The 21,684-nt window shown below is 34.0% G+C and overlaps 1 pseudogene; it reads right to left on the bottom strand.

The window, feature by feature from the left end:
• Positions 1-14,706: 14,706 nt before the first annotated feature.
• On the bottom strand, positions 14,707-21,203 carry LOC132163633 (very-long-chain aldehyde decarbonylase CER1-like; annotated as a pseudogene).
• Positions 21,204-21,684: the final 481 nt, after the last annotated feature.

The following is a 21,684-nucleotide window of genomic DNA, read 5'->3' as shown; positions in this document are numbered from 1 at the left end:
AGGGCATCTCAATTTATTTGCTACAGTACGAAGCCAATGCCATCAAAAACGTTTGTCAAACGCACCCAATTATTAGGGTTAAATACTCTTTTGTCTCTTAGGGTTTAAACTTTTTTTTTTTTCTTAGGGTTTCATTTTTATCTCAGAAGCTACATGTGGTTTTCATAAGGATGGAGATGGTACCTCCATTAAAATTTCTTCCAAAATTTAACGGAATGACACGTCAGCACCAATCAAATGTTTCCACCCCCAAATGGCCAAGGGGGTGGCCCCAAACTCTTTTTCTTTTTTATTATTGTAAAAAAAATCTAACTTTTTAATCATTTTAATTTTTTTAAAAAAATATTTTCTTAAAAAAAATTAATTATATGACACGTGGTGACATTTGATTGGTGCTAATATGGCGTTCCGTTAAGTTTTGAACGAAATTTTAACGCAGATACCATCTCCGTCATTATGAAAACCACAAGTACCTTCTGTGATAAAAATAAAACAGTAAGGGTGAAAAAAATAAAGAGTTCAAACCCTAGGGGATATTATTATTATTATTTTAGTAAATTGTGCTTCTCAATTAATGCCGAGAAAATTACACTTTACCCCTCAAAATTTCATTCAATTTATAATTTGACATTTAATGTTTAAAAATTTACAATGTACTCCAACAAAGTGTCAAAAATTTACAATGTGACCCCTATGGCTCATGGAGGAGGCCAACCACCCCCAGGGGATCAAATGAGGGTGGCCAAAACCACCCCCAAACCCTTTGGGGGTGACCGAGCTACCCCAAATGGCCAATAGGGGTGGTCGTACCCCACCCCAATTTTTTTTTTTTGTTTTTTTGTTTTTTTGTTTTTTTGTTTTTTTTTTTTGTGGTTTATTGAATTGGGTGCTTTTTTGGAATTTCTTAAAACACATGGGACAATTTTGGAAATTTTATACCAAAAAATGCACGTGCCGTGCACGTGAGTAATTTTTTGTCAAATAGTTAACAGAGTGGTTACATTGCAAATTTTTGATACTTTGTTGTGGTACATTACAAATTTTTAAACATTGGAAGTCAAATTGCAAATCAAGTGAAACTTGGAGGGTAAAGTATAATTTTCCAATTAATACCTCAATAAATTGAAGATGTCTATGGCACTGTTTGCCAAAGGGTTCTTACTTCTGGTTCAAAAAATTTAACTTTTAACATTTTTATTTTTTACATTATATGAATCATTTTTTTTTATTATTCAAATAAAAAATTTACTACAAAATAAAACTTTTCACTTTTTATTTAAACTTTTTTTTTTCTACATCAATGAATTTTTGTCTGCTAAACAGTAACTATAATTGTCCTTTGTCAAACAGACCCATAATTAATCATTTGAGAAGCACAGCCACAAAATTATAACACGCGACACTGTACGGAACGGGTACGGTCTCCTTAATTGTGTGCTACAGCCTACAGGCTTACGAGTCCAGCAATGCGAGCAACCTAGCATAGGACATATATTTAAAAAATAATAATAAAAAGAAATTTTGTCATTTTTTTTTGTTAGTTAAATTTCTATGAGTTAATATTTAATTTTTAATGCCCCAAAATTTTTTTTTTGGATTCAAAACTAAAATCTAGGAGTAACAGGTTAACCCTTTAGGGATTGTATCACCTAAAAGGGATTCAATCATCTTAAATTTGGCGTTAATGCCTCAAATTTGATGCTAATACTTCAAATTTAGTGTTAATACTTCAAATTTAGATTTCACTTCTTCAATTTTTTTATTTTTTATTTTTTTAAAAAAAGCAAGCAAAATATTTGACATTATTTAACAAAAAAAAAAATTGGCCACATCAACTTTGGCTGACGCTGGGATGACCCAATCTGCCAAAAATCTCTACTCCAAGCTTACAGCCTGCAAGTTAATTTAAAGACCGATTCATGTGTTGGTTTGGTCTTGTTGTTCAAGAGATTCTTAAGTAAGTTATTCGTATGGATATTTTTGGTGTGAGCATTGAGTCGGTGGTGTTTGACGAACTTTTTGAAGGGGTGTTTTTTGTGTGCCGAAGAAGTTGGAAGAAAATTAGTTGTTAACTTCACACTTAAGCATCTTAAACTTCGCGAATTATCATACTATCATAATAAAAGAACTGAATTGAAAGATTGACTCTATAATTTATTCACAATTTTAATTGAATATTTCATATGCAATAATCTCTTTAACCCACATAAAAATTGAGGTAAAAGATATTTTATCTCACTCAAATTGATTGGTGATTCTCAAAATTTAATTCATCAATTGCTAACAAATGAAAATTTAGTTTTTCCTAGCAAGCCCTTTGTCAACATAAGGACAGAATCATCTCAGATTGTAAAGGGTAACCTAGACAGAATCATCTCAGATTGTAATGGCTATATTAGGTTAATGGGCTTTTAGCCTTGGTAGGTTAGTGAGCCTTTGAACTTTGAGTTGTAATGGGTCTACCATATTATGGTTGGTATGATCCAAAGGTTTATGGTTTTGATCTGTAGTTGTAAGGGTCTTTATAAACAAGACCCAAGAGATGTATTAGGCATTCAAGTTGTAATCAGTTTATTTTGATAAAAGGAGGAGCCAGACACCTTGAATGCCTATTTTGCTAATACAAATTCAATTCTTTCATCCCAATTTCCATTTACAGTAGTTTAATTCCATTTTAAGTCATTTACATATTATTAAATCTGTTACACAGATTGTAAGTGTCCATAATCGATATAATTTATTTTATTTATTTAGTAAGAAGTCATGACTGAAGAAATACATATTGAAATGGAAAAATAAAATAATAGTAGAATAAATAGATATAAGGGCAAGAGATTTTACGTGATCCGGTCTATGACCTACGTCCACAAATAAAGCCATAAGACTACATTTGTTCTTATTCACTTAATATCTTTTACAATATACGATACTCATATTCCAAAAAAAAAAAAAAAAACACACAAAAAAAAAAAAAAAAACATGATACTCCTATAGTAATTCAAATCAATGTAATGTGATACATAATATTTTAACGAAAATTAATGAAACCCACTAAACATTAATTAACTAACTAGATATAACAATTAACAATACATAATATGTCCTCAAGAGGTAGTTCAATCGGCTAAGACTACGCCTAATGAAGCGGAGGTCACTAGTTTGAATCTCTCTCCCCCTCTTGTACGGACATGTCAAAAAAAAAAAAACCAATACATAATATTCTAATGGCACTAGCATTTTGATTGATGAGTTGGGAAAATCAAAGGTTGAAATCCATGTCGAAGAGTTGCTTGCCAAACTTTCTCAATGTTGGACGTTGTGTAACCACACTGATGCTCATCCCATCCTTCCATGGCATGCACCATCCCAGCTACACGCCATGCACTCATCACTCTTCTTGGCAACCAATTCTGAATGTTCACAAAATTAAAATTAGGAAAGATGTAATTTATTCCTGAAAAACGCTATGCCGACTCCAAAAACTTGTTTATCACAATTTATGCGGAATTAATATTATGAAGTAATAAACAATTCAATCACCCAAAATATATAAAGCAATAAAGAGGCAGACACAGATATTTTGGTTACGACGAGGAAACCTTTTAGAAACCGATCTAAAAGTAAAACCTCTCCGGGGCAGCCAAACCCAGGAAATCACTATCAAAAGATTATCCAGAGATTACAGACACTAGGAACACTTACAACCCTTTGCAAGATCTTGGCTCTGTAAGATCGACAAGCCTACAACTCGTCTCCTTGGTCACAATCTTCTTCAACGTGATTCTCCTTTACCGAACCCTTCCGATAGACTTCTCAACCTTAGATTTATCAAATGAATAACTAAAACTCTAAGAGATTCAATTTAACGCTCACCACATATGATCTCTCTTAGCACAGCCTCCGACGAACTCTATGGGGGTGAAAATTCGTACCTCTCTTCTATAATGATGTATATATACCCCCGACAAAACCCTAGACCTAATCCACTTAAAATCACGTTTTTGGGCGTAAAACTTACGGGGTGTCCGGACATGTTAATGGGTGGTCCGGACACTGCTTTGCGGAGCAAGATTTTAGTTTCTGGAAATGAGGTCCGGACCCAGGGACTTGCGGTCCGGACCCGGCCTGTCCAGTCTTAATCGACAGCTCCGATCGATGGGCGTTTGTGGTCCGATTGAGTTGAAATTTTGCAGGGACATTCATAACACATGAATCTACATTATGAACGGTGGAGATTGGATTCTGAGCATTCTATATCAGTGTTTGAGCCTGTAAATAATAGATTCTACATTTTGAAACTGAATTAAGCCAACACAAGAACTAACAAACTCCCCCTTTGGCAATTCAGTGACAAAACCAAAATGCCAAGCCAATCCCATCATCTCCCCATATTTACTCCCCCTTTTTGTCACAGAATGACTAAAGGTCTTCATGTTTCCTGAAACACTTCACAAAATACATCAAGGCATATGTGGAACAAGAAGACAGAAATAAAACTCATGATCACAAAAAAATGACGTAGAATGCAAGATCATGAACACACATCACCAAAAACTCCCCCTCAACATATGACTCAATAATCAACAAGAAGCTAAAAAATGCAAAACATGTTTCTCCCCCTCAAAAGTCAAATGAACACAAATGATAACACATCAATGACTCATGTATTGCACAATGAATATCTCAAACATGCTCCAAATATGCAAAATATACATGAGACTAGAAATGGCAAGAAACTCATATTGATTAACCCAAGCAAAGAAAAATGTTCCATTCAACCCATGCTTGTGTGGTGTGTGTGTAAGCCATCCAAAGAGAAAAAATTTCAACTAACAAAATGAGGGGAAAGTTTCACCACCATGAGGTTTTGACAAGTATATCAAATCAAAAGTCAAACTTTATCATACTAGGGCCTAGCTACTCTCATCCTATACATTTCTCTTTGTAAAATATTTTGCACAAGTTTGACACAGTGAAATAAATTCCTTTTGGAATATGATCTTTTGATTTTATTTGTTTCACTATTTTGTTTATTTTTCTCTTTGAGAAAGTGTCCTTAAACTTTTGGTGCTTATCACAAAAGAGAAAGCAGGAATTTTTAAGCCCTAGGTTCAACTAGCATATGGTCAATTTGAAAAATATGACTAGTCAAAAACCTCATATGGTTACCTAACAGACCTCATAAATAAAGTGAAACAAAGCCTCAATTTAAGCTTAAATGTGCACAAAAGATAAAGCATAGGAAAAAAGTACCACATAAGCTCAAGCTTTAGGTAACCACAAAAACAAGTCCATTGACGCAAATTTTCGTCTCATGCATATTAAGAACATTCCAAGACGTAAGGAATGAAATCTATAAAAAGCAACATGAGAAATTAATGGACTATCTAGATGCATAAGACAAAAGAAAGAAAAGGAAACAATCAAAGTAACATATTTTTGTCTTTTTGAAAATTTTCACAAAAGAAAAACAAATGCAAAACAAAGAAAAATGCAATGCAAAACAAAACAACATGCTTGAATTGAGATTACAACAGGCAATACATGAATGTCCTTTAGCATTAAACTTTCATCACATCTTATAGGTCCCACTACAAAATAATGATTTGGTTTAATAACTACTTCTAGGTCTTCACAAGACATTACACATTCCTGACCATTTGATTAGCAAGTAGACAAAAATCTTGGTGGTCCGCACACAACATCTCATCTATAAGCTTTTCAAAGATCATGATATATGAATTTCTTGAAAAATCCTTTATGAATATGCCTCAAAACATGAATCTCAAAACAATTATGTATATACTCTTCATACAGAAAGTGTAACAACAAAAACAATGCAGTGCATAAACAATAAAGCAAAAACAAAAAAAAATGCAATAAAAAAAACAACATGCTCTAGGATATTACAAAATAAGCAAAACAATCAATCCTAAGCATGTTATTGACTCACCTAACTTTAGGTGAGATCACTACCACTCCCCCTCAATGGGTGAATGGTATCATCCTTCCTAACCCACACTTGAGAAATCTTAGTTCTAGACTTATGACTTTGCTCAAACTTATCTAGCCTAGATAGCACTTCTCTCATCATTATGACCAAACCCTCACTTTCTTTCCTAGAATAGAAATTTTCACTTTTATGCTTATGGGATTTCAAATCAAAACACTTTGGTTGAATATGACCAACCTTTCCACAATGATGACAAGTGGGCACAAACCTTTTAGAAGGTAATTTTCTATGAGGATGCATGACTCTAAGCTTAGGGTAAGATGCATGATGCTTAACATAAATTTTCTTACCTTTCTTACCATGGAGAGTCGGAGCAGCTGCATGATTTTCTTTCTTTGGAGTAGCTTTGAATTTCCAACAGTTTGGTCTAATGTGACCAACAATCCCACAATGATGGCATGTAGGAAAAAACTTACCTTGAGTTTGTTTAACTGAAGGAGTCTTAGAAAAATTAGCCTTGGTTTCTTTAACATTCACAGGCTCAACATTCAATGACTCATTAGAAACATGTGAAGTAGATGCACCAACATTACCAACAATCATACTAGGCTTGTTAGGAACAAATTCTTTAGTACAAAGAAAACTTTTCAAATTATCATTAGAGAAATTTCGTGAGAGTTCCTTAGAAACATTCAATTCATTCTCAAGTGATAAAGACTTTTCAACAAGCACAGAAATCTCAGATTTCAAAGAATCAATCAAGATATGTGATTTAGACAAATCATTCGCCAAAGATTCTTTATCAGATTTCAAAGAATCAATTAGGACATGTGATTCAGACAATTCATTAACAATAGATTCATTCACATGTTTAAGATCTTGAAAATCTCCCAAACAATTTGCGTATTGATGTCTGAAAAGAGTGAATTTTTCCAACAAATTGTTGAAGGAGTTTATAAGATCATATTCTCATTGAGAAGTATTCATAGCAAACAGGAGTCAACAGATCTCACTCAAGAATTTAATCCAAACAGAGTGAACCCGCTCTGATACCAATTGAAAAACGCTATGCCGACTCCAAAAACTTGTTTATCACAATTTATGCGGAATTAATATTATGAAGTAATATACAATTCAATCACCCAAAATATATAAAGCAATAAAGAGGCAGACACAGATATTTTGGTTACGACGAGGAAACCTTTTAGAAACCGATCTAAAAGTAAAACCTTTCCGGGGCAACCAAACCCAGGAAATCACTATCAAAAGATTATCCAGAGATTACAGACACTAGGAACACTTACAACCCTTTGCAAGACCTTGGCTCTGTAAAATCGACAAGCCTACAACTCGTCTCCTTGCTCACAATCTTCTTCAACGTAATTCTCCTTTACCGGACCCTTCCGATAGACTTCTCAACCGTAGATTTATCAAAGGAATAACTAAAACTCTAAGAGATTCAATTTAACGCTCACCACATATGATCTCTCTTAGCACAGCCTCCGACGAACTCTCTGGGGGTGAAAATTCGTACCTCTCTCTTCTATAATGATGTATATATACCCTCGACAAAACCCTAGACCTAATCCACTTAAAATTACGTTTTTGGGCCTAAAACTTACGGGGTGTCCGGACATGTTAATGGGTGGTCCGGACATGGCTTTGCGGAGCAAGATTTTAGTTTCTGGAAATGAGGTCCGGACACGGGGAATTGCGGTCCAGACCCAGCCTGTCCAGTCTCGATCGACAGCTCCGATCGATGGGCGTTTGTGGTCCGATTGAGTTAAAATTTTGCAGGGATGTTCATAGCACATGAATCTACATTATGAACGGTGGAGATTGGATTCTGAGCATTCTATATCAGTGTTTGAGCCCGTAAATAATAGATTCTACATTTTGGAACTGAATTAATTAAGCCAACACAAGAACTAACAATTCCTATCAAAATATATATTCATAAATTAATTATATTTATATATGAATTTCAATTAATTAACATTAGCTACGACACAAGTAATCGTAAGTTATTTCCATCGCCGACAACCATCAATTGCGTCACTAATTATATCCGACACTAGCAACGGGTAAAACCCTTGCTAATATACTCTATTACTGTTTCAAAGTACCTACATCTGACTCACTTAACATTTTAGTTATCTACTTTCACTAGTCCATATAAAAATATTATTTATTTATTTATTTTCAAAAAAAAGAAAATCATATTGAATTTTTTTTAATTAATTTGATTAGCACTATAAGTGCAGCCAATTGTCACAATTACAATGCCTAAAATTTTAGGAGTTCAATTGCCTAAACGTAGTCATGACCAGCTACCTCAACCTTCACTACAAGCAATATGGTCTTTAGCGACCAAACAAATAGCGACGACCCTAAAGTCGCCGCTATTGAGGGGTCATTAGCGGTGACTATTTTTAGTCGCCGCTAATGACCCATCAATAGCGGCGACTTTTGGCTCGCCGCTAATAGTGGACGCTTAAAACCAAAAAAAAAATATTTAGCAGCAACAACAATAGTGGCGACTAAAAGTCGCCGCTATTAAGCATCATTAGCGGCGACTCAAATGGGTCGCCGCTATTAAACACAAATAGCGGCGACAGGGGTCGCGGCTAATAATACTCCAAACAGTGGCGACCCTAAAGTCGCCACTGATGAGAGTCAACAGCGGCGACTCTTCAAAGTCTACGCTGATGAGTGTCATTAACGGCGACTGTAGAGTCACCACTATTGACATAAGAAAATATTAAAAAAATAAAAATAAAAAAATCATTAGCGGCGACAATAGAGTTGCCGCTAATGATCACTCATTAGCGACAACTCTATGGTCGCCGCTAATCACCCCTCAATAGCGGCGACTTTTGGGTCGCCGCTATTGACACGGGAAAAAGTAATTAAAATTAATTAGCGGCAACTATAAAGTCGCCGCTATTAATGGGTCATTAACGGCAACTAAAAAAACTCGCCGCTAATGACCCCTCAATAGCGGCGACTTTTGGGTCGCCGCTATTGATACGGGAAAAAGTAATTAAAATTAATTAGCGGCGACTTTATGACCCATTAATAGCGGCGACTAAAAAAAGTCGCCACTAATGACTCCTCAATAGCGGCGACTTTTGGGTTGCCGCTATTTACACCTCAAAAAAAAAAAAAAAATTATAAATATTGGGGCAATGCTATTGACCCTACATATATAATAGAAAAAAATTATTTACCAAAAATTCACCTCCGATCCTCTGATAATATGTCATTATTTCTTTTATATTAATTATTGGTGAATTTTTTCTATTTTTCTATTTTCTATTCTTATTTTATATAAAAAATCAATATTTATTTTTTTCTTTTAAAGAAAACAAATTCTCCTATTAATTATTATTGAAGTTTTCTATTTCTTATTCTTATTCTTATTTAAACGTTTGATCGAACAATCGACCGATCTTGGTGAATTAATTCGATTGATTGTGATAGGATCAAATGATCAATCAAACATCCAATCAATCCAGGTGAATTAGTTCAATTGATCGTGATATGTTCAAATGATCGATCAAACATCGATCCTATGAATTAGTTCGATTGATCGTGATGGGATCAAATGTTTGATCGAGCATCCAATCGATCCTGATGAATTAGTTCGATTAATCGTGATAAGAACAAATGATTGATTGAACATCCAATTGATCCTAATGAATTAGTTCTATTGAGGATCAAATGTTCGATCAAACATTCGATCGATCTAAATGAATTAGTTCGATTGATCGTGATATGTTTAAATGATCGATCAAACATCCGATCAATCCTAATGAATTAGTTCGATTGATCATGATAGGATCAAATGTTCAATCAAACATCCGATCGATCCTAGTGAATTAGTTCGATTGATCGTCATAAGATCAAATGTTCGATCAAACATCTGATCAATCCTAATGAATTAGTTCGATTGAACGTGATAGGATCAAACATCCGATTGATCCTAATTAATTAGTTTGATTGATCATTATAGATCAAACATCTAATCGATCATAGTGAATTAGTTCGATTGATCAAGACAGGATAAAATGATCGATCGAACATCCGTTGGATCCTACTGAATTAATTTGATTGATCGTGATAGGATCAAATTATCGATCGATCCTAATAAATTAGTTCGATTGAGATCGATCCTAATGAATTAGTTCGATTGATCGTGATAGGATCAAATGATTGATTAAACATCCGATCGATACTAATGAATTAGTTCGATTGATCGTGATACGATCAAATGTTCGATCGAACATCCGATCGACAATAGTGAATTAGTTCGATTGATCGTGATATGATTAAATGATCGATCAAACATCCGATCAATCCTAATGAATTAGTTCAATTTATTGTGATAGGATCAAATGTTCGATCAAACATTTGATTGATTCTAATGAATTAGTTCGATTGATCGTGATAGAATCAAATGTCTAATCGATCCTACTGAATTAATTCAATTGATCGTGATAAGATCAAATTATCAATCAAACATCCGATCGATCCTACTTAATTAATTCGATTGATCGTGATAGGATCAAATGATCGATCGAACATCTAATCGCTCCTAATGAATTAGTTAGATTGATCGTGATATGATCAAATGATCGATCAAACATCCGATCGATCCTAATGAATTAGTTCAATTGATCATAATAGAATCAAACGATCGATCATAATGAATTAGTTCGATTGATCGTGATAGGATCAAATGTTCTGTCAAACATTTGATCGATCCTAATGAATTAGTTTGATTGATCGTGATAAGATCAAATGATCGGTCAAACATCTGATCGATCCTCCGATTGATACTAGTGAATTGGTTTGAGTGATCGTGATAAGATCAAATGAGCGATTAAACATTCGATCGATCTTAGTGAATTAGTTCGATTGATCGTAATATGATCAAATGTTCGATCAGTTTTTTTAAAATATTTTTAAAACTTGCACCAAAGTACTAGTGTGTTTGCTTCCAGAAAGTTGTTATAAAAAAGTGTTAAAAAAAAAAATTCATAAATTTGATCAAATTTTATATATATATATATATATATATTTCCAGATCAGAAGGCCAATTTATTGGGCCAAATTATATACGAGTCATCACTCATCAGCTTTAACTTCTCCTGAAAGTCTGGAGCTGAAGCAAGAAATGGACTATATATTCAGATATTAGGTGCTTAATTATTCTAAAAATATTGTAAGTATAATTTTTTTTTTTTTTAAAAAAAAAATTGTCCTAAATAGCGGCGACCAATTTTGTCGCCGCTGATTATGCTCAATTTTTGCGCCAATAAGTGGCGCGGTGTCTGAAAAATTTTTGAACCAAAAATTTCAGCCACTCCAAGCCGTGTTTTTTTCTCCAAACTCTCCAAACACCCCCTCTCACTCACCTCCCTCATCACTCTCACTCTCTCTCTCTTTCTCTCCCTCACTCCGGCGCACTAAGCTCTCTTCGACAGCTCTCTCTCTGGCCCGCAGGTACATCTCCGTTTCTCTCTAAGCTTTCTTTCTTTCTTCCTTTTCTCTGCATTTCGTTCCTATTTTCTAGGGTTTCCGATACTGCAATCCGGCTTAATTTTCTTAATTTTGTGTATTATAAAGAAATAATTTCAGACAAGAAGGTTCTCTAGGGCCCAAACTCAAACGGACCTGAATGTTGTTCTATTGTGTTTGGTTCAATGGGGTTTTGAATGTTTAGAGAGATTGTTCTGTTCGGATTGTTTTTTGTTTTTGGGGTATGTGTGGGGGGAGGGGTTTGTATTGGATTGCTTCTCTTGTCCCTGAATGTTGTTCCATTGGGTTTTTTTTTTTTTTTTTTCAAATGGTTGAGATATATAATGAACAAGTTCGTGATTTCTTTCAAGTGATGGTCCTCAAAAAAGATATCCTTTTTCTTTTTTTTGTCTTTCATTTTTACTTTTCGATTTCATTCTTGATTGTAAGTTGAACTCCATCTGATCATTTAATTACAAGCAGCAGGGGCGGAGGGAGGGGGGGTTGAGAGGGGTCAAATCCCCCCCCCCTCAAGCCCCAAAAATTTCCCCCATCCCCGGTAGAAAATCCTCAAAATCCTAAATGCCCACTCTCAGACACATATAAGGGGCAATAGTCGTTACCTTCGGCTACTCGCTCATCAGACATCATAGGCAAACAATAAACATTCACGGGCGCCAAGAACTTTTTTTTCTTGTCACACTTTTCAGCTTCCTGGTGATTTTTAGGTTATCGAAAGGTTGAAGATGATAACACTTTATTTTTCTCTAAAACGCCCCGTTTGATTTTAGTTGACTTGTGGCTCCCAGGCTACCACGCGTTCCTTTATAAAATTCAAACGCTTCGTTTTGCCTTGTTTTGTTTTTAACGAAATAGCAGGCAGATAGAAAGAAGAAGAAAAAAAATTTTGTTATTCTAAATTCTGATGCAAGACTAATTAGTTGGCCAATGGGCAATTAAAAAGAGAACAATTTCTCTGGGCACTATTGACTGGCCAGTGGTTTAGCGTGGCAATTAAATCAGTGTGCCAGTAATTTTAATTCATAACTTTTTTTCTTTTTCTTTTTCTTCTCTTTTTTGAGTGAACCTACTTGATGACTTTTCCAAAACTGCTTGATTAAAAAAAGTAAGTGTAATGGTGTAAAATAAGCTAAAAGTAAATTGTTATAATTGATGTTCCTAATTTTGTTCGCCAGAAAAGTAAATTGCAAATTATTTCCATGTTTATGTTTAGTATCCGTCTTTAATCTATTGCAGAAAGGATGCTTTTTCATGGTGTTTTACTGTATGGGTTTTTGGGCTTTCTATTGTACTTTTTTGGGCTTTCGTTGTACTGTGATAAATTCAGATTGTGTTAATTGTTTTCTACTTGGAGTGATTAGTTTATCTTGAAAATTGACCTTTTGTTTTTATCTAAGTATTCTCTTCTTGGGTCGCTATCTTGGATCGATCATTTGAAATTTCATTTTATTTGGTAAACGATTGGTTCTTATTTTGAAATTACATTAATTTAGAATATTATTAATGGTTCTGTTGGGTTTTTTCTTTTATGGATCTTAGTGACTTCTTGTTGTTGTTTTTATGCCACCACTATGCCTTGAATAATAATACTTGGCCGTACTTAAAATTTCTATTTATGTATTAATATATTAGGGTAAATCATTTTTTTTTAATTAATCGAAATATCATTAAATGTCCATTGGTTATAATTATGGAAATATCATTCCCATAATTGCTATATAATAACTTCTATTATAAGACCCTCTTCTTTTTTTTTTTAATCATTAGCGGCGACCTCGATGTCGTAGCTAATGATTTTTTTTTATTGTTTTAGGTCAGTAGCGGCGACGCAAAAGTCGCCGCTATTTAAAAATATCAATAGCGGCAACATTTTTGTCGCCGCTATTGATGGTCAGTAGCGGTGACACTCTGCCCATTTCAACCTTTTTTTGCGGCAACAAAAAAAAGTCATTAGCGGCGACTAAAAGTTGCCGCTATTGACCCATTAATAGCGACGACTCCAAATGTCGCTGCTATTGATCATTAGTGGTGGATTAATACTAGCAACTGAATAGCGGCCAAGGGTCGCCGCTATTGATCAATAGCGGCAACATTTTGCTCATTAGCGGCGACCCAAAGTTGCCGCTAATGAGCAAATTTCTTGTAGTGCTTGTCGGTGTCCTTTGAAGCCAAATTTTTTTGTGTGAAAGTGTTCAACAAGGCTCATCATATGTATCACAATATTTATAACCCTATCAAGCATTTCTCGCAGGTATTTTATGTTAATTAGGAAAATTTACTTATTTAGTCACTATAGTTTGTAGTTGTGCCAAATTGATTATGAGATATCAAAAGTATCTTTAAGATTAAGCTATATGTCTAAAATGGTCCATATTATTAATTATTTGACAAAAATTATTAGATACATGTGTAGGTTCACATTACAATCAATAGTGGATTGGCACTCGCATGTGGTATAATTGATGCTTTAATGATAAAATTGTTATTTTATAATAAACCGAGTCATCAGTAATACCACATGTAAATTGACTATTAATTGTGATATGGATCTACATGTGCATCCAATATCGACAGTTAATAATGAACCGCCTTGAAGATCTCTAGATGTGGGCGACCTTAACAAACCCCAAATTTCAGCGCCATGTCCCTTATTTGTATGGCATATAATATAGATAGTGAATAAAAGGGAAAAATATAAAAGTCATAGTTTTATTTCATTATTACCTCGTCGTACTACAATGTAAACATATCTGTTGACCAATTGATAATGTCATGTTAATACGTAGAGTATGATAATGGTAGGATAAAATAACTAATTTGCACCGATGCCTCAACATTGTAAGTAATATTAAAATAAAAATGTGATTCTTTAACATTATACTCAGAGGAAAAATCTCGATGAAGCACATTTTCCAATCTATGTGAGCTCCATACCTCACATCTCTCTTTAATCATTTTTTTTTTTCATAATTGGTTTTTAAAACGATGCAATTTCTGCGTTTATGGATCTTTCTACATTCTCTCTGATACAAAAACTTTAAATGTAATTTTTATTTTTATTTTTCAATTGAATTGCATACATCGATAAAATAACATGAGATATATGCTGTTATATTTTATACAGAGTCTGAAATAATATATAAATAGTAGAAACTTATATATATATATATATAGAGAGAGAGAGAGAGAGAGAGGAAGCTAAAGCACGATCAAACGGGCACCATCAAAGAACGGAAGCTATGTCGAAGATTTGCTTGCCAGACATCCTTGATATCAAACAAAGTGTTCCCACACTCATTCGCATTCCACCCTTCTAAGGCATGCAATATCCCAGCAATACACCAAGCACTCACCACTTTTCTAGGCAGCCAATTATGTTGCATAATGAAATAGGAAGTATTAAAATATTAATTATCTTAGAATCAAAAGCATAAGTTATTGGTATTATTAATAATTTAACATAATATCTCTGGAATTATCTTTTATTTCAATTAAATCCTCTACATGTTCATCTCCCAAGCGAGGAAGAATGTTAAAATTTAATTAAATAATAAAATTCTTCATTTGGTTTCTAACCTCACAAGAGTGCATGTTGATCAAAGATGTGGGAGTGATCATTGCTGGTGTGGTGTAGAAGAAGCAATCTTTCCGCATTTTCTTTGGTGGGAATTGAGAAAAAGGAATGAATAATGTTCCTTTCGATGCATTCAATTGTTCGTCTTCTTTCCATCCATCTCCCACTAACCATGTCTGAAAATCTCTCATAATTATGTCATATTATAGTCTCACATAATGCTATAATTTGTACTATAATGCATGTTACAAACTCATTATGTGGCAGTACGTGCATGAGTCACTACCACGTCAACTATTAATTAAATTTAATTATTTAATTATTTAATTGTATTTCTCGTAAAGAAAGAAGAATGTCACAAGCAATCATGAAACGGGTTGCAAATTTTACCTTCTCATCAGGATAACTTGATGAAAGGACATTGTGGTGAGCCTTAATTGAAGCTTCTCATACTCATCCTTGTATGGTATTGCCACTTGATACAATTATAAGCTAAGCAACATTAGAAAAAAATAAAAACATTGCAATCTAGATTGAGCAAGGACTAATTAACAGTACTTAAAACGTACGTACCTGGATACCCCTTTCACATAGTGCATTAGCAATGGCATAAGCAACCTTAGTAAGGTTGCCCCTTAAAAACACTTGAGTTGTTCCTTTTGGAATGCTATTGAGCACCACAGCCACTGCTACGCTACTTCCATCCACCAGCTTTATTTTAAGTTGAGGGTACTTTTGGATGTAAACCTCACCATTTTTATTAAATTCCTCCCCCTGCAAAAATTTACATAAATAAATGTCAGATAAAATACTATGATAAAGAATGAATATCTATGTACTTTTCTTTTTGTTAATTTATTTTCTCAATATTTCCAATAGGAGGAGCTCATGGGGATAAAAATAAAAAATAAATAAGACTTTTGGCTAAGATTAGTGTAGTTTCTGTTTTTATCATTATAATATTAGAAAGCTAGATTTACTTGCCTGATTTAGAAGACCTAGACTTAGCACCTTAACTCCTCTCACTTCAGCATTTAGTATAGCTTCTTCAATCAAGTCGTTGAGGGATTCCTTTCGCCATTGTAACATGTACTGAAGATTTTAAAAAACAAAAACAAAGGAAGAAGTTAGACTAAAAAACAAAAACCAACTAGCTGAATCAAATTGAATGTGATCACTAGCAATAATCAGGTTTCACTCGGGCTCAATTTTAGTCGGAACTGAACTCATTGAAATTAAAATCCGTGTCTTGAAACATAACAAATGAATGTGTTCCGATCCCAACAAATCAAACACGAACTAAAACAAAACACAAGCCAAATCGCAATAGTCATATAAATGAATGTTTCTTACTTGTATATTGTTTCTTGGTACTACCCAAGACTGCCATTTGAGCTTTTGGAAAGTGATGTTCTCTAGAACAAATGTACGGCCATAGCTCCAAGTTAGAAACAAGGACCATAATAATGTCACAGGCCACATCAACCACAGATACCATTTGGACGTGTGGGGCTTGGGGGCTTGGTGGCCAAGGAGGCAAATCCTAGCCGTAGATGATAGATAGACTTTGGCGTCGTTAGATGTGTTAAATGTACCACATCGGGTGATTTTTCGGGTTTTTTTAGTGAAGCCACATAAAGAGTATTCGAGGACTTGTCCATAGTCCCATACACGTAATTGTTCACTGTCACACACTAGCACGAGATTACCTGCTTACTAAGTCGTCGGACTTACCCCTTACATTTCTATACCAAGGGAGCATGACATCGTTTTATAGAGGGTTTAGCTAGGGTTGAATAGATTGGACCTGAGACAGATGCGGCCGTTTGATGTAAATGTATTGATCGGGTTATGACTTGAAGACTTATTGTAGAGCTTCGAAGGTTATTTGTGATATCTAGCATTTTGAGATGTATTTGTATATTATAGGAGGGTCCAGATATTCTTTGTAGTATCATGTATAAATTTATGACTCAGCTTACATTGAGATTTTAGTAATGCTTTGATTATAATGATAAATGCTTATAGATAGAAATAAATTCAGACGTCCCCTGCTTAATTACTGTGATTGAGGAAAATAGATCCCTGCGAACTTACCAGTTTTGTGGATAAGTCTAGGAGGCGCTTAATAATTTAATTACCAGTTAATTAAATTTTCGGGCAACTACATGCAGTGGCGGAGCCAAAATTTTGATTCCTAGGGGTCAAGAATTTTTTTTTTTTTTTCTAATGAATGAAAAAAAAAACTAAAATTGAATAAAAATTGATTAAAAATATTTAAAATATAACTAACAAAATTTAATTATTGTTTAAATGTAACATATAATTTTTTTATTTTTGTCATACCTAGCGCACTACTTTATTCAATAGTCATCCATGAGTCTTCATACTTTGAAGTTATTGCATAATTTTTTTATTGCTGATAGTCTTGAATATATCATTTTCAATATACGTAACCAGACAATTATTCATCCACTAATCTGCCATTCGGTTACATAAACGACTTTTAATAATATTTATTATTGAAAAAACTCTTTCAATAATACTTATCGCAACCAACAGAATTAATGACAATGTCACCAATGATGAATACACATTAGTTGAATTATTGAAGGGTTTCGAATAATGACAATGGACAATTGCAAAATAGCAATTGCAAATTGTTGAACTGTTTCCATTAATGCCAATATCCAAATTAATGTTAAGTGTTTTAAAATCCTAAATATATACCTTTAAAATCGGCACTTCCTTTAAAATAATAATAATAAAAAGCCTCCAATTGTTTAAAGTTGGGGTTGTAGCTCAATTTCTTTTTTCTTTTTCCTTTTTCTTTCTTTTTTTTTTTTTTTTTTTTTTTTTTAAGAAAGGCCTCAATGTCGTCAACTGGCCATTTGGCCTCTCACCGTCATAATAACAAACGTCAGTGTCGCTTTAAAAATAAACCAACATCCAACAATAAGTGAAACTTAACGGTGCGTTAAGAATAACCAAAGCCTTAAACGGTGCGTTTGGTAAAAATTAAAACAGTTCGTCTTCCACCTTTGGTTTTGTTTTGTCAACGTTTGACTGAAGAGCAGTTACAGCTTTGATCTAATTTACCAAAACCCCTAAAACAGTGACAGATCTTTGGCTTCAGCCGTGAATCTTGGTCATCTTGGAAAATATTTGCCCCTTAATGACTTTTTAAGGGTGGACAATAAGAATATTCAAAAAAAAAAAAATCCATAGGGGATTAGGGAAATTTTTGGGAGCTGAGAAGGGGCAAATCAATCCCCCTCCCTCCGCCCATGGTTAAATGCTCTAAGCTCTCAAATCATTCATTTACTCATCAAGTTTCCTATGTAATTAATTTTTCATAAACTCTATGAGAATTAATAGTTGTGTTAACTCACAAAGAACAAAAATTTAAAATTTGAAGAGCCAAGTAAGAGTACACATTCTCTTAGTTAATCAGTCATTAGTGAGAAGATCTAGAGATCTCATTATCCATGAAATCTGTCTTGTTCTTGGAGAATGAAGGACGTGTTCTAGGTGAAAGAAAAAGCAAAAATTTTTTGCCCAAAGCCTGGTGTGGCCCTTGATATCCAAGTAAGTGTTCTTCGTTCTTGAGATTTAATTTTAAATAATAATTATTCTTCACGTGTTCTTTATAAAGATGTTATTGGGCATGAAAATTTGTATTTTTCGCTGCGCAAATCTTTGATTTGCATACCTATTGCCAGCAATATCTTTCTTTAATTCTCCTAATTTCCCATTTAGAAAATTCTCATCTTCAGATTTCCTTTGACGTCAAGTATTTCCATAGTTATTATATTTTCTCTTCTTGCTTTGTTTCCATTCTTAGAACATTTTTACCTCTTTTGTAGCTTTAGAGTTTCATTATAAATTTGGTTGATCTATGCTGGAATAAACGTACAGCTTTTGATATCGGTTTCTTTTTTTGTCAACGTGTGTTGATTGTTTGTGCATTAAGAACAAAACTTCTCGATCACAATTATTGCTTCCACTAGTGAGTCTACTGGCAAGGTCAACTATAAGTGTACTAACAGTTAAAATCAACCATTGGATTCACTTTAACTTAAATGAATTCTACAAATTTAATGGTTTATTTTTTATTTTTTTTATTTTAAATAAGTATGGAGAATGATGAGAAAATGACATGGATAGATGCTCTAGCATTTCTCTTAATTAAAAAACTGATATCATTTAGTATTTGTTTAAGGAAGCAAACTGGTTCTTATAATGGAGTTGGGATTCTTAAATACTCGCCCTACATCTACATGTTCCAAGAAAATACTTGCTTCTTCCTTTCCATATTTTGAATGCCTTTCATTATACCCCTTCGTTTTTTTTTTTTTTTTTTTTTTTTTTTTTTTAGCTTTTTAATATATATATATATATATATATATATATATTAGGGTCATTCATGTGACTGTCATATTCGTACCTTTGAGAAGGCATACTTTGTCATGTTTTATTATGATTGAGCGCCGTAGGCTATCAAATTTATTGCATTATTGTTAGAATATTAATTAAATAATTATTATTTATTATTTTAAATTTTTAGAATTAATTTGTTTAACACCAAAGCAAAAGAACATAACAATTATGTTAAGCAAAATTCAAATTTAACTTGCACTTGTCCAAGCATGCATGCATGAATACAACATTAATGGAAGGGTAAATTAAACAGAAGTCGATCAGAATTAGAAACAAATAATGGCATATCAATTAAATTGATAAATGAAATTTATTTTCCATTTACATTATTTGAGTATAATTCAATGTAGCAAGAGCTACAGTATATCACGAACAACCAAAAAAAAGAAAAAAAGAGGAAAAAGAAACGAGTATATTCTTGTTTTCTTGGGTGTAACGGTACCGTCGGTACGCGAATTAATTTGTATATATAAGAGTAAGAGGTTGCTTTCAGAATTTGAGTAAACTAGTGACCGACTCCTCCAGAGCTAGGTCCGGAGTGCCCCTTCTCATGCGGAGACGCCACGTTCAACTTCAGCTTGAGCCTCTCATAGATAGAGGAATATGTCTCCAGGTGATCAGCATTGGCTAACACTCTGGCTGCTTCAACCCTGCAGGCATGGCTCAAGATGGCCACAGAGATGACAAAGATGATCAAAAGGCTGCTCGTCTTTCTGAAATTCATCTTCGAACTTAACTGATTTCTGCTAAAAAAATAGAAGAGCGGTGCTTAATTGTGGGATCGATGTGTGGATGAGAAAGTATGAAGAACTGGAAGGTATTTATAGTGCAAGCTAGAAAGACTTGTGCAAAAGTCTTTCTGGGACTGAATTAAGATTCTTGTGGGATTTTTAATTGTTGAACACATGGAAGTTGAAAGACTTCGGTCTTGGTCGGTAAAGGGGAGTACTACCGCGTATGAATGCATGTGTACAACGGCGCGCCGTAAATTTTAACTAATTGTTTTGAAAACACCACTCAGATCAGATGACTTGTGAATGTCGTGGGCGTACGTGTTTTGGGGGTTCAAAGACCCACTTGGTCTTTGGTCTGTGTACTACTGTAACTGTAGTTGTGTTTGAAAGAAAAAGGGGAGGTGGGGTGGGGTGGGAAATTCAAATATTGGGAAGTTTCTTACCGCCTGCAACCTATTAACTCGGTGTTGCACGTCCCACTTTAACCAAACAGCGCACACCGACAGTCTCGCAGTTTGTAGCCTCTTCCATGTAACACCGCCATCTTAAAAATTAATGGAGATATTTTGATTCTAGGATTAAAGTGGAGTTATAATATTTTATTATTGGGATCTAATTAACTTGCGATTTTTTTTTTTTAGAAAAGATTGATGATATTTCATTGATCAAGATAAAGACAGAACAGATTGTCTTGTCAAACAATATCACGAATACATCCTGGAACGTCAAACCTCCAAGACCTCTCAATGACTTGTTTACAGGCCTCTTTAACCAAACTATGTGCCGCTGAGTTGAACTCACGGGTTACATGATGACATTCCCAATCAGGAAAAAAGTTAAGAAGTGACTTTATGTCCTCAATAAGCTGATCATACCGCAACATGTGGGGATTTCTGGAGTTTACGGCTGTCACCACATGCATGGCATCTCCTTCCAGTAAAAGCCTCTCAACCCCCATCTAATTGCTGAAGCTCACATCATGAAACATGGCTAAAGCCTCGGCCGCAGAAGGTTCAAATTGTCCCTGAATTGCCATGCTCTTCGCTCCGTAGACAATGCCACTAGAATCTCTTATTAAAATGAACTTGGGGGCTTTTTATTTTGATAACACTTCATTCTTAGAATAAGTAGGATTTATAATTATTTTTGAGAAGAAGATACGTACATTATTGCAATATTATTGTGGTATTAGGTTTTAAGAGCAATTAAAATATTTTTTAATGCACCACATGGGCATGTAGGTGTTGATGTAAATGCAAAAGGATCCTCTCCATTTCATTTGAAATAAAAAGTATCTATTTAGTGCATTTAGGGAACAAACTTGTTCAAAAAATTTAAATCCCCCAAAGAAAAAGACAATATTATCCTCCTAAATTCACTAAATGGATACTCTCCATTCCAATGACTTAATTATATGAGAGTATTGAAAATTTGGGTAA

This window comes from Corylus avellana, chromosome 2 (genome assembly GCF_965113065.1).
Source record: "Corylus avellana chromosome 2, dhCorAvel1.hap1.2, whole genome shotgun sequence".
NCBI lineage: Eukaryota > Viridiplantae > Streptophyta > Magnoliopsida > Fagales > Betulaceae > Corylus > Corylus avellana.
This window is presented reverse-complemented; position numbering and strand designations above follow the sequence as displayed.